Raw genomic sequence first — 16,779 nt, 5'->3', positions numbered from 1 at the left:
AATATAAGAGGAGGGACGGTGCAATGTTCCCAGAGATATGCCAGAGCAAATAACAAATATATGCCTGATTATGATCCAGCACGGCCATCAAATTATATACTGTATGTGGATGCAAACAGCCTCTATGGTTCTGCCATGATGAAAAAATTGCCATATGCAGGGCTTGAATGGGTTGATGATTTCAATATTGAAGATCTTAAGGACTTTGATGACAGTAATTATGGCCTCTTCTTAGAGGTTGATCTGACAATTCCTGATGATTTGCACAACAAATTTTCTGATCTGCCCCCAATTCCTGAGGTTCAGTGCTCACCTGGCTCTAAACAGAAGAAGCTCATGATGACACTGGAGCCAAAACAAGGCTATGTCATATATTACAAAAACCTCCAGTTCCTGATGAAACATGGTGTTCAAGTAAACAAACTTGGCAAAGTCTTAAGGTTCAGGCACTCAAGATGGTTGAAACCATATATTGATACAAACACGGAGCTTCGAACATCTGCAAAGAGCCAATTTGATAAGGGCTTGTTTAAATTGATGGTGAATTCAGTGTATGGCAAAACAATTGAAAATGTCAGAAAACATACCGATGTTAAAATAATTACTGACCCCAGCCTGAGCAAAAAATTGGTTGCAAAGCCTAATTTCAATTACAGAAGAATTTATGATGAGCACATGGCACTCTTCAACATGAAAAAAACAAAGATCAAGTTTGATAAACCTATTTATGTAGGGGCTGCGATATTGGAAAATGCCAAATTACATATGTTAATATTGTATTATGATGTGTTGAAACCTTTTTATAAGGATCGTGTAAAATTGATGTACATGGACACGGATAGTTTTATTCTTGATATTAAAACAGAAGATGTTTATCAAGATATAGCACAGCCTGAATTGCTTGAATATTTTGATACCAGTGAACATACAAGGATTCAACCCCACAACAAAAAGGTGCCTGGCACGTTAAAAGATGAAACACTTGGTGATGTTATTGTGGAATTTGCTGGGTTAAGTGCCAAGATGTACAGTTTTAAAACATGTAGTGCTGTTGTCAAAAAGGCCAAGGGCATTGGCAGAGTGACTGTTGACAAAGAGCTCCAATTTGAAGATTATAAAAATTGCATCAAATCTCAGAATTTAATCAAAACATCAGAAAATAGAATTCAGAGTGTGGATCACTTGCTGACTAGCAATATTGTAAGAAAAGTGGCTCTGGACCCACATGATGATAAGAGATGTGTTTTATCATGTGGCATACATACTTTACCATGGGGTCATTGTGATTTGAAAAATGGGAATCAATGCCCAATTACAGAGCATGATTTGAAATAAATAAACATGCCTATGAACTTATTTGGGTTTAAAAAACAGGCTATTATGGACCTGCCAACACCACAAGCCTCTCCTGATATGCTGTCTAAACTGAGTGGCTTGTTAATTATTCATCTGAACAGCATACTTACAGATGTTGATGATAAAACAGGTAAAACATTGTACATATTTAACAATAATTTGAATCACTACCAATTACCTGTAGGTGGGCAATTGCAATTTATTACAACCCCTGAGGGCAATGTCAAAATTTCAGTAGGGAGAAATATTTACAGAATTAAGCACTCAAACATGATTTCTGGCACTGTTTATACTGTTTCTGCTGGTGACTGCTTATATATTGAGGTCCCTGGATCCTATGATAAGCTTATACCCTTTTTTATAGAATTAAGAATCAGATACTCTATAATAAATAACCAATAAATCAAAATGCCTAATGATATTTTTGGCCATACAAGACATGAAGATCACAGTGATGAGATTCTGATGCTTGATGTCAGAGTCAAGAAATTAAGAAGTGATTTACAAGCTTTACAAACTACACTCAATGCCAGTCTTCAATTAGAAATTACAAATTTGCAATCACAATGCATGGACCCTCTTCTTAAAATTGATTCTGAACTCAAATTGCTGCTTCAGAAATATACTGACCTGGCCACATTGAATAATTTTCAAAGTTTAGAAGAAGCTGTAGCAGCTCTTCAAGCCAAATTTAAGACCCAGGCCACCAACTCTGAGCAATTGAAACAACAATTAGAAGAGCAGATAAATAATGTCCAGGCACAGCTCCAAACAATTGTCAAAAGCATAAAATCACAAGAAGATTTTGATCTAGTGATTTCCACTCTAAAAGAACAGATTCAGTCACTCCAAATACCTAATCTGGACCCTCTGAACAATGCCATAGCCGAGGTTAAAGAAAAAATTGAGACACTTGAAAATTTTATGAACAACTTGCCATCTTCTGATGCTTTGAATGCAATAACTCGGAGTGTGGCAAATATTAAGCTGCAACTTGAAACATATGAAGATTTTGGAAAAATTCAAAGTTCCATAACCCATCTTGAAGGTACAATAGCAGCAGTGCAAAGTGATTTGGCAAATGTACTACAATCCCAGGCAATCGGGATTCTAGTACATTTGCCAAATCACTTTGCACTGCTGCTATTGTACCTTCAAGATGGGTTATGGAACTTTGAATTTTTCCAAAATCTTCATATGTTTCAAGTTGCAGCTTAATATTTGCCACACTCCGAGTTATTGCATTCAAAGCATCAGAAGATGGCAAGTTGTTCATAAAATTTTCAAGTGTCTCAATTTTTTCTTTAACCTCGGCTATGGCATTGTTCAGAGGGTCCAGATTAGGTATTTGGAGTGACTGAATCTGTTCTTTTAGAGTGGAAATCACTAGATCAAAATCTTCTTGTGATTTTATGCTTTTGACAATTGTTTGGAGCTGTGCCTGGACATTATTTATCTGCTCTTCTAATTGTTGTTTCAATTGCTCAGAGTTGGTGGCCTGGGTCTTAAATTTGGCTTGAAGAGCTGCTACAGCTTCTTCTAAACTTTGAAAATTATTCAATGTGGCCAGGTCAGTATATTTCTGAAGCAGCAATTTGAGTTCAGAATCAATTTTAAGAAGAGGGTCCATGCATTGTGATTGCAAATTTGTAATTTCTAATTGAAGACTGGCATTGAGTGTAGTTTGTAAAGCTTGTAAATCACTTCTTAATTTCTTGACTCTGACATCAAGCATCAGAATCTCATCACTGTGATCTTCATGTCTTGTATGGCCAAAAATATCATTAGGCATTTTGATTTATTGGTTATTTATTATAGAGTATCTGATTCTTAATTCTATAAAAAAGGGTATAAGCTTATCATAGGATCCAGGGACCTCAATATATAAGCAGTCACCAGCAGAAACAGTATAAACAGTGCCAGAAATCATGTTTGAGTGCTTAATTCTGTAAATATTTCTCCCTACTGAAATTTTGACATTGCCCTCAGGGGTTGTAATAAATTGCAATTGCCCACCTACAGGTAATTGGTAGTGATTCAAATTATTGTTAAATATGTACAATGTTTTACCTGTTTTATCATCAACATCTGTAAGTATGCTGTTCAGATGAATAATTAACAAGCCACTCAGTTTAGACAGCATATCAGGAGAGGCTTGTGGTGTTGGCAGGTCCATAATAGCCTGTTTTTTGAACCCAAATAAGTTCATAGGCATGTTTATTTATTTCAAATCATGCTCTGTAATTGGGCATTGATTAGCATTTTTCAAATCACAATTACCCCATGGTAAAGTATGTATGCCACATGATAAAACACATCTCTTATCATCATGTGGGTCCAGAGCCACTTTTCTTACAATATTGCTAGTCAGCAAGTGATCCACACTCTGAATTCTATTTTCTGATGTTTTGATTAAATTCTGAGATTTGATGCAATTTTTATAATCTTCAAATTGGAGCTCTTTGTCAACAGTCACTCTGCCAATGCCCTTGGCCTTTTTGACAACAGCACTACATGTTTTAAAACTGTACATCTTGGCACTTAACCCAGCAAATTCCACAATAACATCACCAAGTGTTTCATCTTTTAACTTGCCAGGCACCTTTTTGTTGTGGGGTTGAATCCTTGTATGTTCACTGGTATCAAAATATTCAAGCAATTCAGGCTGTGCTATATCTTGATAAACATCTTCTGTTTTAATATCAAGAATAAAACTATCCGTGTCCATGTACATCAATTTTACACGATCCTTATAAAAAGGTTTCAACACATCATAATACAATATTAACATATGTAATTTGGCATTTTCCAATATCGCAGCCCCTACATAAATAGGTTTATCAAACTTGATCTTTGTTTTTTTCATGTTGAAGAGTGCCATGTGCTCATCATAAATTCTTCTGTAATTGAAATTAGGCTTTGCAACCAATTTTTTGCTCAGGCTGGGGTCAGTAATTATTTTAACATCGGTATGTTTTCTGACATTTTCAATTGTTTTGCCATACACTGAATTCACCATCAATTTAAACAAGCCCTTATCAAATTGGCTCTTTGCAGATGTTCGAAGCTCCGTGTTTGTATCAATATATGGTTTCAACCATCTTGAGTGCCTGAACCTTAAGACTTTGCCAAGTTTGTTTACTTGAACACCATGTTTCATCAGGAACTGGAGGTTTTTGTAATATATGACATAGCCTTGTTTTGGCTCCAGTGTCATCATGAGCTTCTTCTGTTTAGAGCCAGGTGAGCACTGAACCTCCGGAATTGGGGGCAGATCAGAAAATTTGTTGTGCAAATCATCAGGAATTGTCAGATCAACCTCTAAGAAGAGGCCATAATTACTGTCATCAAAGTCCTTAAGATCTTCAATATTGAAATCATCAACCCATTCAAGCCCTGCATATGGCAATTTTTTCATCATGGCAGAACCATAGAGGCTGTTTGCATCCACATACAGTATATAATTTGATGGCCGTGCTGGATCATAATCAGGCATATATTTGTTATTTGCTCTGGCATATCTCTGGGAACATTGCACCGTCCCTCCTCTTATATTTTCCTCCATAAACAGATACATATCTTGATCTTGGATAAGATCCAATTGTATGTTAGTGTTTAAAAACATTGCAGGCCATGCTAGGCCCGGGGCACTGAAAAAATACACAGGGTCCAGTCCATAATTTTGCATAGAAGATTTTCTGAATGCCTGCATTATATCAGCTAAGAGGGTCACATCAAGTTTCAAATAAGCCATGTGATAATCACCAAATGTCTGGCATTTTAAATTGTTCCACATCAACTGGGCATGGTGATAATCATCATCAGTGATTCCAGATCCTCTGATTTTGCTGTAAAACTCTTCTTGTGGTGGCAGAGAACACTCATCAAATTTAGAAAAATCTGTAACATAATCATATGGATATACACCCTTCCGCCTAATTAATTTCAGGTCCTGATTTGGAAACAATGCACATGTGATTTTGAATTGATCATCAGATAATTGAGTGGCCAGTGTAGCCAGGCTAGCAGATAAAATTCTGTAAGAATCAAGAAATCTTATATGAATAGAAACACCATTAACTTTGATTATTTTGCTAATAGATATATATTTCTCATCATTTTCAGCTAAAATATTTAAATTCTGCTTGTCAAACCCCTCGTACCTGATCAGATGATGGAAATCATAATTGGATGCTCCATGGCAAAATATGGGGACAAATTTTGGTCTCTGGATCTTAATATTACAGCTATTACACAGGGGCTTTAAGAATATACCATCTGTATGAGAATGGTGTTTCACCTTGATATTTATATCTGAAAATTCAGAATCACATACCGGGCATTTTTCTGCATTGTTGAAATCTTCAATCTGTTTCTCTGTTAAAGGCAACATGGGCTTTGATTTTAATAAGATGTTAGATGCTATGTCACGGCACTCATTTTCTATTCTATGTGCAAATATTTTGATGGCATCTGGTCCCATGTATGAATCTTTTTTAGTAACAACACCACCCTGTACAACCACATAATAAAAGCTGGAAGGTTCATGTAGCTGGTATGGTGTAAATGAAGATTCTTCAGGATCTGGATTGCAGAATGCAAGAGGTTTGAGGTTTGATTCAAAATCACAGACAGTATATGCTGGGTGTTCCAACAAGGCTTCAAACTTTTTGAATTTTGCTTTTTCACTTGGATTAGGCATCACCATATGAACAGGTTTATGGTTCCCACAGTATTTCAGATGCTCAATTAACTTGTTTTTAGCAATTTCTGCATTCACTTCACAAACCCCTTTTATTATTTTTTTACCATCAAATACACATAAACATCTTCTGCACAACTTGAATATTATATTGGATTTGTCTAGTTGTGTTCTCACTAAAGCTTCAAGATTATGTATCAGAGTGTAATGATATTTGCCATCCCCTTCAATTAAGAGCAGATCAATCGGAACTGCAGAATCATCATCAATTGTACTGATTCTGAGAGGTTCTATCAAGCAATTGCCAGTGGAACAAATAAATACATTAATAGATAATTGTTTGCCATTGATATGCCTGGCCTTTTTTTCAAATTTATCAATATTCTGAACAGACATTGGATATTCCATACCCTCCATTGCATCGTCAAAAAGATGTTCATGTTGTTTGTAATAACTTATTCTCTCAGGATGCCTTGAAACTAGAAACAAAGCAGCTAAAATACACCACAAAAAGCATTTCTGGTCGGTATTTTCTATATTGACCACGGCTCTTCTGTTTTTAATATTATCAGGTAATGGCAGATATGTAGATCCTTGTAATGGGCTGAATTCAGAAATATTAACATAGAGCCTGTGTGGAGAGCCGCATAGGCTCCATCCAGACTCTTTTGCCGCAAATTCAGAGTGTTTATTATTCAATTGTTCTATCAACCTGCTTATTATTCTGTCTGAATTTGCATTTGAATATACCGGTACAGTTTCTGTTATGTGGGGCTGTGTAAATTTTGTGCCATTTGGTTTCTTATATTGAGTATACAATTTGAGGGACAGCTTATAAGAGCCATTTTGTGCATTTAGAATTGCCTGCAGATCAGAATTTATACTGTTCAAAAAATTCTGAATACCACATCTTGGCTCTGATACAAACCGATAATCCCTAAGTTGGGCATTAAAACTGCTATGGGTAGGTTCATAGCGTGGCTGCTTTGCAGGTCCAGCATTAACAGGTGCTTCATGCTTTCTTTTCAGACCAGAAGTGGATGGTTGTGAGGGCAATATTGATGACTGTGCAGAGCAAGTATCTTTATGTTTATATGTGAAATATTCCATGTTATATTTTCTATTACATTTGGGGCATATTTTTGTGGGGGTTCTGTATTTGTCTGGGTTACAAATCTTTTGGTGTCTGGCCCAATTAGAGCTAAATATATTTTTATTGCATTGATTACAATGTTTTTGATTTGGCATTTATGTTGTTGTTTATTATATACAATTTCCTGGGATTCAAATCAAAATTCTATGCTGGATAAAAAATATCAGCTGGGTTCGGCACTGTACTGTGTGTGTGTGTGTATGTGTGTGTGTGTGTATACACTTAATATTTTTGGCTTTGGTATTTATATACAATTTCTTGGGGTTCAAATCAAAACTCTATGCTGGATAAAAAATATCAGCTGGGTTCGGCACTGTACTGTGTGTGTGTGTGTATGTGTGTGTATGTGTGTATGTGTGTATGTGTGTGTATGTGTATGTGTGTATGTGTGTGTATGTGTATGTGTATGTGTGTATGTGTGTTGATATTTTTGGCATTGGTATTTATATACAATTTCTTGGGGTTCAAATCAAAACTCTATGCTGGATAAAAAAAGCAGAAATAGGCCACAACTTGGCCACAAGTGGACCGGAAGTAGGCAAACCGGAAGTAGACCGGAAGTGGACCGGAAGTGGACCGGAAGTGGACCGGAAGTAGACCGGAAGTAGACCGGAAGTAAATATGTGTGGGTGTGGGTGGGTGTGGGTGGGTGTAGGTGTGTATGTGGGTAGGTGTATCATGGCTTAGTTTTAAGTGTGGCCAAAAAAAATATCAAGAGGGGCATATTTTTAACAAGTTTATGGACAACAATCTCACAGAAGTGCCTTTTATAAGTGTAGGCAAATCAATCTGAGGGGGCTCTTCCTTTCTCGGAAAATTCCCGAGGGCATTTTTACAAAAATCTTGGATTAGGCAGGGTTCCACACTTGAGCAAAAAGCTCATATGGACATGTTGAGCTTGTTTTAAGTATAGCCAAACCTGCTTGAGGGGGGCTCTTCCTTTCTCGGGTTTATAATATATACTTTTATACTACTAGAACGGTTATTACACAGACTAATTTTCACTAAATAGTTAATCCATATGGGAAAAAAATATTTGTTTTCTTTGCAAAACTAAATTAGCTTAAATTAATTGTGTGTGTTTTGTTGTATGCGCGTGATTATATGTTAGACTCTTATTCCAGTAGGTATTTTTTCTATGTAATTTTCTATTTCTCATTTTTTTTCAATATTTACCTCCGTGTGTAATGGTTTAAAATGTTTCTTAATTTTCATATGCTAAAATTTAGATGTAAACATGATTATGTAATAGAAATGACTACAATGCCTAACTTCGACATGATAAACAAAACGTTATAAGTAAATTAATAAAGATGAATTGGGACTCACCATCAAATGGTTAGTGTAGCACTCTCTACTGCGAAACCGACTTGCGAACTTAATAATAATTCAACCGAAAGCTATAGGCCATAGTTATGCCAGGCAATTTTTTTCACTTTTATTACAAGCTTCAATAGTATATCTTGGAGAATTTATTTTTAGACTCAAAGCACAAAGCTGGGTCAAACTAATATGAAACAATCTTCTCTAATATGTATCAACTTAATGTTGTGCCTAAATTTTTGTCAAAAAAATATTTTAAACTTTGTGTTACTTTTCTGAGAGATAAGTATTAACTATTATGCCCGATCGCTCCATCTACGCGGCGAGTATGGAAAGCTGCAGTTATAGATTGGCATAGAATTATCGAAACAACCAGAACAGCATGGTTGGAACAATTAAGCAGCCTATTCCATCGCAATGGATGGTAGACAACCGAGGATGGGAGGAGGGGGAGCAGGGCGATTTTAAAAAATTGCAATGGGTTCACAGCAAATTTACCCACAACTGGGCTGTTTGCACCACATCAATCTCCTTCGCTTTAGCTGCCCTCTAACGGAGGCGTTTGGAACTGATATTCGGGACGATAATGGATCCTAAATGTTTGTTGGATGATATTGGATTGCGTTATCTTTGCTGGGTAACATGGAACGGAGTAGAATTTATTTTTTAAAAGGTTTTATCGAAATTCATTATATGAGCTGCTATGCGTCACTTTTATGGGTCAACGGTAGAGGCGTGTAATTGTTCTCATCTGCTGTGACAGGTTCAAAGCCCGCCTGATGCATTTCAATGATTACTATCTCGCAGATTTCACACCCTTGGCTATTACAGTCACGTGTCGTGCAAATGATCAGGGCGTTACCCAGGGAAAAGTTCGGAAGGGGTTGAACAGGATCATAATTGCCATTTAAACGTGTGTATGTACATCAACGTGTTGTTGGGGTCAAGAAGATACTCTGCCCCTATATGTAGGTGCGGGACCTACAACCTAAAATTTGCAGAAGTCTGAAAAATCAGAGATCTTTTGTTCCCTAGTTTGAAGTAGAGGTATCCTATATAATCACAATATACACATTATTACATTTATTGAACAATTAATTTATATATATACATATATTTCATATTATTGCCTGGCATCAATAAGCAGAATATATTATGGGTCTCCCCGATTGCGCAGTGGTATCGTCGTCGCCTTGTAATCAAGGGGTCCCGGGTTCGATACCCGGTGGAGGCACGTTGGTTCGGATCCCACTTTAAACTGTAGGTACAGTCCCAGTTAGCCTTACTGTGCATAAAGTGGACTTAAAACAACAAATCAACCAACCAAAAATTATTGGAGGCTAATATAAGTGTCTAAAGTGGTGTTTCTTAACATTTTCGGCGAGAGACGTTTATTATTTTTAATTAAAAAACTGAGTGTGTTCAATACAAAACTACTGTCTTACGTATTAAAGTGGAAATTTATAAATCATGCTCAATCACATTATCTACCATAAATATATTTTGTTTACTTTTCAGTGATTTTGGGCGCTATGTAGCGAATTTACATTGTTTCATATGAAATAAAATGTTCACTTTACGATTTTATTCTACAGGGTGTCCCAGTTAAAAGTAGCCCGACTCCGATCAACAGTTACATGCCAAGGATCATGAAAGGAAATGAAGTGTGTGTACTGATGGCCTTGAGTACCTACCACAGTTCACGTTACAATGGACTTTTCCATTTTACTGGTGCAATATAACGGTCATTTGCCTCATACGCAAATGTCTTTGAGCCCGGCTACTTCTAACTGGAACACCCAGTATAAGTGCATGAATAGTGAATATTAACTATTTTGGATTGGCATATATGAACATGATTTGTACATACTACTTTCTTTAGACCGTGATTTCAGTATAAAAACAGCAATTTTGAATATTTCTGAGCATGTCAAAATAATCCCTAAAGTAAGGAAATTCAGATTAGTTGCATAATTGGAAGCAACACAAACCTATTTTTATCTGGTGCAGGCACCCCTGACGCTCGGGGACTCTGGCATGTTCCCGAACTGTTCCTCCCTTCTGCCTTCAAGTACTTTGGGAAAGACATAGTGTGTACCCCCCCCCCCCCCCCGACCCGCCAAGTTGGCGCCTTGGAGGCCTTGAATGTCACTTTCCTGCACAGGGCATCAAACAGTACGTTACTGTTTAAAAAGTTTTGTTGTCTTCAGTACCTGAAAAAAATTGCGAAGTTCAACTTTTCAATGTCTCTTTTCCCGCTCAATTTACTTGCAGCAGTGAAAATTTTCGAGATATATGCTTACGCTTCCTTTCAGAAGTTTATCAAAACGAATGCCATCCAGACTTCAGCGAGATTAGGTTGAGGAATCCCGTTCCTGTAGCTCGACCGAAACTAACCCAATTTAGGATTGATCTCGGCGACTTAAGGTATGTTCCTTGGCGATTGTCTTTTCCCATTCCTCCCTTGCAGAACCAGAAGGAGTTATTGGAAACAGTAGCTGAAGAAAGACAGAGAGGGAGAGGGCTTTGTGTGATCAGAGTGGGGCCATATCTCATACTGGAATGTTCCGGTGGATGACGCTCGCCCCGAATCAGAAATCAGAATATTATTCCCTTCTCCCCGCAACCCCCTGTCTTCTCTAGGCATTTTATGAAGAAACCGTGGGTGGGCTAGTGAGGGGAAGTTCCCTCCAGAAATCAGGAATTTCAAATACAGGGGTCAAAGGGCGCGTGTTCTTTTCTTGTAAGGACTCTTAGAGCAGGACCAAATGCTCCCAGTCAAGGTCCCTGGGTCTTCCAACCAACCCATCGAGAACTTTCCATTTGATTGATTACGTCTTCCACGGTGAGGCATAAAACTAGATGTTTGGCAGAGTTCCGCCTTTTTTGGCGGGGGAGGGGGATGGGGGGATTCTTGGATTTGATTCTGGAAAAAGACGACGTCAACATGGTAGAAGGGGAATCCGGGTGGAAAGGGTTTCGAATTGGAAGCTTCTATTCATCCCTCGACGGATGTAAACACGTGGGGACACTCGTCTATGCACCAAGAGTGTCGGCTACCGGGTCTGGAGGATGTAGTCCTGAAAAGAAACCAAGTAATGGTGCAACATCCATCATTGGAGCGATTGCCAAAAGTGCATGACTCGATGGGTTCACTAAAATAAGGAAAGGAATAAGGAATGGGATTGTAAAACAAAGATATTGATGATTTTCTCTGCAACAGTAAATTCTGCTCTCTTTTTGCTCTTTATTACCAACTGACTAATACTGGGTGTTCATAAAGTCCCTCCCTGATTACAAAAGTTTGAAACTTCCCATACAGCACCGTTTGGCCAAAGTTGGCATATTGTTGTCGATTTTTGAGCCAACAGTTGCGATGTCCGCCATGCCATTCATCTCCCAACCAACCATTTCCCATCAGTGGGCCAACAATAATGGAAGAATTTTCCCAACCATCTAACAACCAACCACTTCCCAATGGTGGGCTAGCAGTTAACAGTATGGTAATAAAGTTACCATCCATCTCCCAACCAACCATTTCCCCAATCAATCACTTCCTAACGATGGGCCAACAGTATGGTAATAAAGTTACCATCCATCTTCCAACAACCATTTCCCATCGGTGGACCAAAAATAATCGAATATTTTTTTCAAGCATCTCCTATCCAACCACTTCCCAGCGGTGGGCCAACAGTATGGTAATAAGGTTACGTCTATCTCCCAACCAACCATTTCCCATCGGTGGACCAACAATAATGGAAGAATTTTTTCAAGCATCTCCTATCCAACCACTTCCCAGCGGTGGGCCAACAGTATGGTAATAAAGTTACCATCCATCTCCCAACCAACCATTTCCCCAATCAATCACTTCCTAACGATGGGCCAACAGTATGGTAATAAAGTTACCATCCATCTCCCAACAACCATTTCCCATCGGTGGAGCAACAATAATGGAAGAATTTTTTCAAGCATCTCCTATCCAACCACTTCCCTGCGGTGGGCCAACAGTATTGTAATAAAGTTACCATCTATCTCCCAACCAACCATTTCCCTTCGGTGGACCAACAATAATGGAATAATTTTCCAGCCATTTCCCCAATCAACCACTTCCCAACGGTGGGCCAACAGTATTGTAATAAATTTACCATCCGTCTTCGAACAACAATTTCCCATCGGTGGGCCAATAATAATAGAAGAATTTTCCAACCATCTCCCAATCAACCACTTCCAAACGGTGGGCCAACAGTATGGTAATAAAGTTACCATCCATCTCCCAACCAATCATTTCCCATCGGTAGGCCAACAATAATGGAATAATTTTGCCAACCAGCTCCCAGCCAACCATTTCCCAACGGTGCCGACAATCTTCCAACGTTGGGCCAACAATGTTTGCTACATGGGTTCCGAAGTGTTTGAGACAGTTAGGGATAACTCATGGAATTCTTTTCGACATCATCAGTAAACCTCCACGTGAGAACGTACAATTATACGAAGCACATCTACTTCTGCTTATGTTTTGGCAGATGCCTCTGAGGGAATTGACGTAATGGCAGCCTCTGTCCTTCAATGCGTCAAAATGTAGCCTCTCGGTTAAAAAGCCTGGACAATTTGCACGGAACAGAAAACTTTATTCCTTGAACCTGTCATACCAGAACTTTATGTTCTTGACGTCAGGCGATGTTCTAAAGTACTTGGTGTGAAACTTCCTTTGAAGAGTTTTTGCTAAATGTGTCTCATGATATGATACCACGCACTGCACTTTTTCCGTATTTGAACACATTTTTAATTTCTTTGATATAGTCCCTGTTTCACTAATACCACATCAATGGGACCTAAAGCCATAGACATTTGGTGAGCTTTCTCATACTCTGCCATAAATTCCATTCCACTATCTTAAGGACTTCAGAAGGTACAAAGGTTTGTAATCAGGAAAGGACTCCTGAAGGACTTTGTTATTTTTTTGACCGCACATCAACTCCCTCTGTTTGCTTCAGTCTGAAAATATCTATCCGGGAACCTGCCGATGGGAAATTTCGGGTCGGGGAGAGAGGTTAAGGTTAAAGATTGACGAGGATTCCACTACTAAAGGGCTGACCCTTTCGGAAAGCAGCCAAATAGCAACCTATCTTCCACGTGGGTGGTATGTACACTCCGTAATGCATTTTGTAAGCTAACGAGGCTCTGACGTCTGGATTCACAGCTAATATAATACTATGAAACGCTCGTGTTGTGTCCTCTCCATGTACAATTGTGATCGTCCTTTCATAAATTTCATCTCATCGTTCTCATCATCGCGATTAGACAAAAGTGGCAGAAAATCGAAGAATAATAAATCCATTCATTCATTTAGTGTTTTAAATTCGATTCAAATTGTTTCGAACCTGATTACAGTGTCTATGAAGCAGAGTTGTTAAAGGTCCAGGAATGTTAAATAAATTCAATTCCGGTCCAGGAGAGGAAATCAGCAAGCGTAAATGGGTTCTGGACCGCAAAGAACCTTCTTATCTGTAATGCATTTCAATTCGGTCCAGGAACCTTTTTCCTTGATCAATTTAAATGCGGTCCAGGAACCTTTATCCTGAATGAATGTAAATACGGTCCAGGAACCTTTTTCTGAATGAATTTAAATACGGTCCAGGAACCTTTATTTTCCGGATGAATTTATACTCGGTCCAGGAACTCTTTTCCGGAAGAATTTCAATTCGGTCCAGGAACCTTTTTTCCCTCATCAATTTAAATACGGTCCAGGAACCTTTTTTCAGGAGCCATTAAAATACGGTCAAGGAACCTTTTTCAATGTAACAATACTGAACTTGGACCGAATTTAAATTGTGCTACAAAAAAGATTCCGGTCCTGTAGCGGAACCCAATAGAACACATTAGAATTTTTTGGATCCTGGACTTTTAACAACCCTGCTCTGAAGTATGAATATCTGTTTTGGGGTCTAGCGGATTTGACTGATTGATTGGTTTGGTGCTTTATGTCCATTTCTTGCACAGTAAGGCTAATCGGGAATAGACCTACAGCTTAAAGTGGATCCGAACCACTATGTGCCTCCACCGGGTATCGAATCCGGAGCCCCTTGATTACAAGGCTACGACGCTACAACTGCACCATCGGGGAGCGTGTTGCTAGTAATAAAGCGTGTCCACAATGAGACTCCAACATTTTGAAAGTCTATAACTTTTTCATTTTAAATTGTACAGCTGTGATTCCGAAAGCAGCAGAAGCAGAAACTCAAAAAGTTTATGTGGTAACGTTTTAGTGCGCGCAATAGCCGTAGTGGCGCTGCAGCAATCGATTGTTTGAAAATTGAGATTCCAAACGAGCGTGCACAGGTTGTGTGGTGGTGTGCAGAAACGAAATCACTTATTCAAGTGCAACGAAACTTTCGTCGTGTGTACAATAAGGATCCTCCGACATTCACGACTATAAAGAAGTGGTGTGATCAGTTTTTGGCGACCGGCAATGTTTTGAAAGGACACTGTGGTGGTAAACCCAGAATCCAGGAACAGGTTGTAGAAAATGTGCGGAGGTTATTCGAAAGGAGTCCACAGACGTCAGTAAGACAAGCAGCGAGAGAACTTGGTATGAAACGGTCGACAGTTCACACAGTTCTTCACTGCTTGTCTTACTGACATCTGTGGACTCCTTTCGAATGAACCTGTGCACACTCGTTTAGAATCTCCATTTTCAAACAATCGAGTGCTGCAGCGCCGCTACGGCTATTGTGCGCACTAAAACGTTACCACATAAACTTTTTGAGTTTCTGCTTCTGCTGCTTTCGGAATCACAGCTGTACAATTTAAAATGAAAAAGTTATAGACTTTCAAAATGTTGGAGTCTCATTGTGGACACGCTATAATGTATTATTGTAAGACTCCCTGGTAAAATATCTGAAGGGGGCGCAACAAATGCTCCAAGGTAAGACCCTCCCCGATGGCGGAGTTGTAATCTGTCGCCTTTTAATAAAAGAGTCCCGGGTTCGATACCAACTGGGGGCACGTAGTGGTTCTGATCCCAATTTTGAACTGTAGGTCCAATCCCGATTAACCTTTCTGTGCATAAAGTGTACTTAAAAACAAATTTAAACAAACAAACAAGCTACAACCCAGAGCCCAAAGATCTGCAATCAGCTTCCGCACGTGCCGGTAGGTGGCATCTCCAACATGGATCATTGATTCTACACGAAGAGCTAATTTGGTTGTGGAGCAAGAAAATATGGGTTTCAATATTAATTTCTTCGTTGAAAATTTTGAAAATAGGGAAGAGAATAGAGTAGGGCTTGCAGTGAAGGTTCGAAAAATGTTATTAGCATAAAGAAATGTATAGTTAATTTTCAGTAATAATGCCTTTGCCTTCAGTTTTGATACTATTTTAATTCACGTTTTTCTGCACTCTATTTCTTCTCTAAGATAAACGCGTGGATATGCAGCATGTGCAACACATAAATTTATGAATGTGGTGCATCTGCAGTACTTTTCGGGGGTGGGTAGGTAGGGTTTTTCCAAAAGTAAGACAGTCCTTTCCCCAAAATACTGCTTTAATTTGAAGTTGTTCATCTTCTTACAAAGAAATGTACAAATCTTGTAATTATCAGCGCTTTATAATAACTAATTCACATTACTTTGACTTATTAAATTATACACGTGAAAGATATATAATTCTTGGCGGACGTTAAATGTGTAGAGAACAACGGCCCCCTTATCCCTCCCTTCTGTGTCTCTTCTACCAAAGGGAACGTTTAATTCTCTTGCAACTGTGCATTTCGATTTTTTTTAAGTGTTCGTCTTTAAAATACAAATCAAATTTCACATTATACCAGTGGCGTAGCATGAGATTTCGGATGGGAACGCCAAGTTAGAAGGAAGGGTAGGCCTTCTTTTCTTGCTTAAGATTTACTTATGAAATTAGCCGACATATGTATTGTCTATTTAAAATCTCATTGTGTTTATTACATTAAGTCAGACGGGTTCTGATAAAACATGATCCATGCTTGTTTTATCTAGAAAATAAGATGCCTCAGTGTGCAATAAATGCTTGGAGCACTGGTGTTTTATACCATTTTTAATTAGATTGCTCAAGTCAGAAACACCGTACACCGTAACACATGTGTAGCAAAACAGTATTTTATAATCAAGGAAATCTTTCGGCATGACGCAAGTAATTCTAGAACAACAGTAGACTTCATTGTTGTGGATGATACAACTATTGATTGATTTGGTTTATTTTACTTTGCTTTCT

The sequence above is a fragment of the Lepisma saccharinum genome, chromosome 11 (assembly GCF_977018435.1).
Source record: "Lepisma saccharinum chromosome 11, izLepSacc3.1, whole genome shotgun sequence".
NCBI classification, from domain to species: Eukaryota; Metazoa; Arthropoda; class Insecta; order Zygentoma; family Lepismatidae; genus Lepisma; species Lepisma saccharinum.
Note: the sequence above shows the minus strand (reverse complement) of the source record.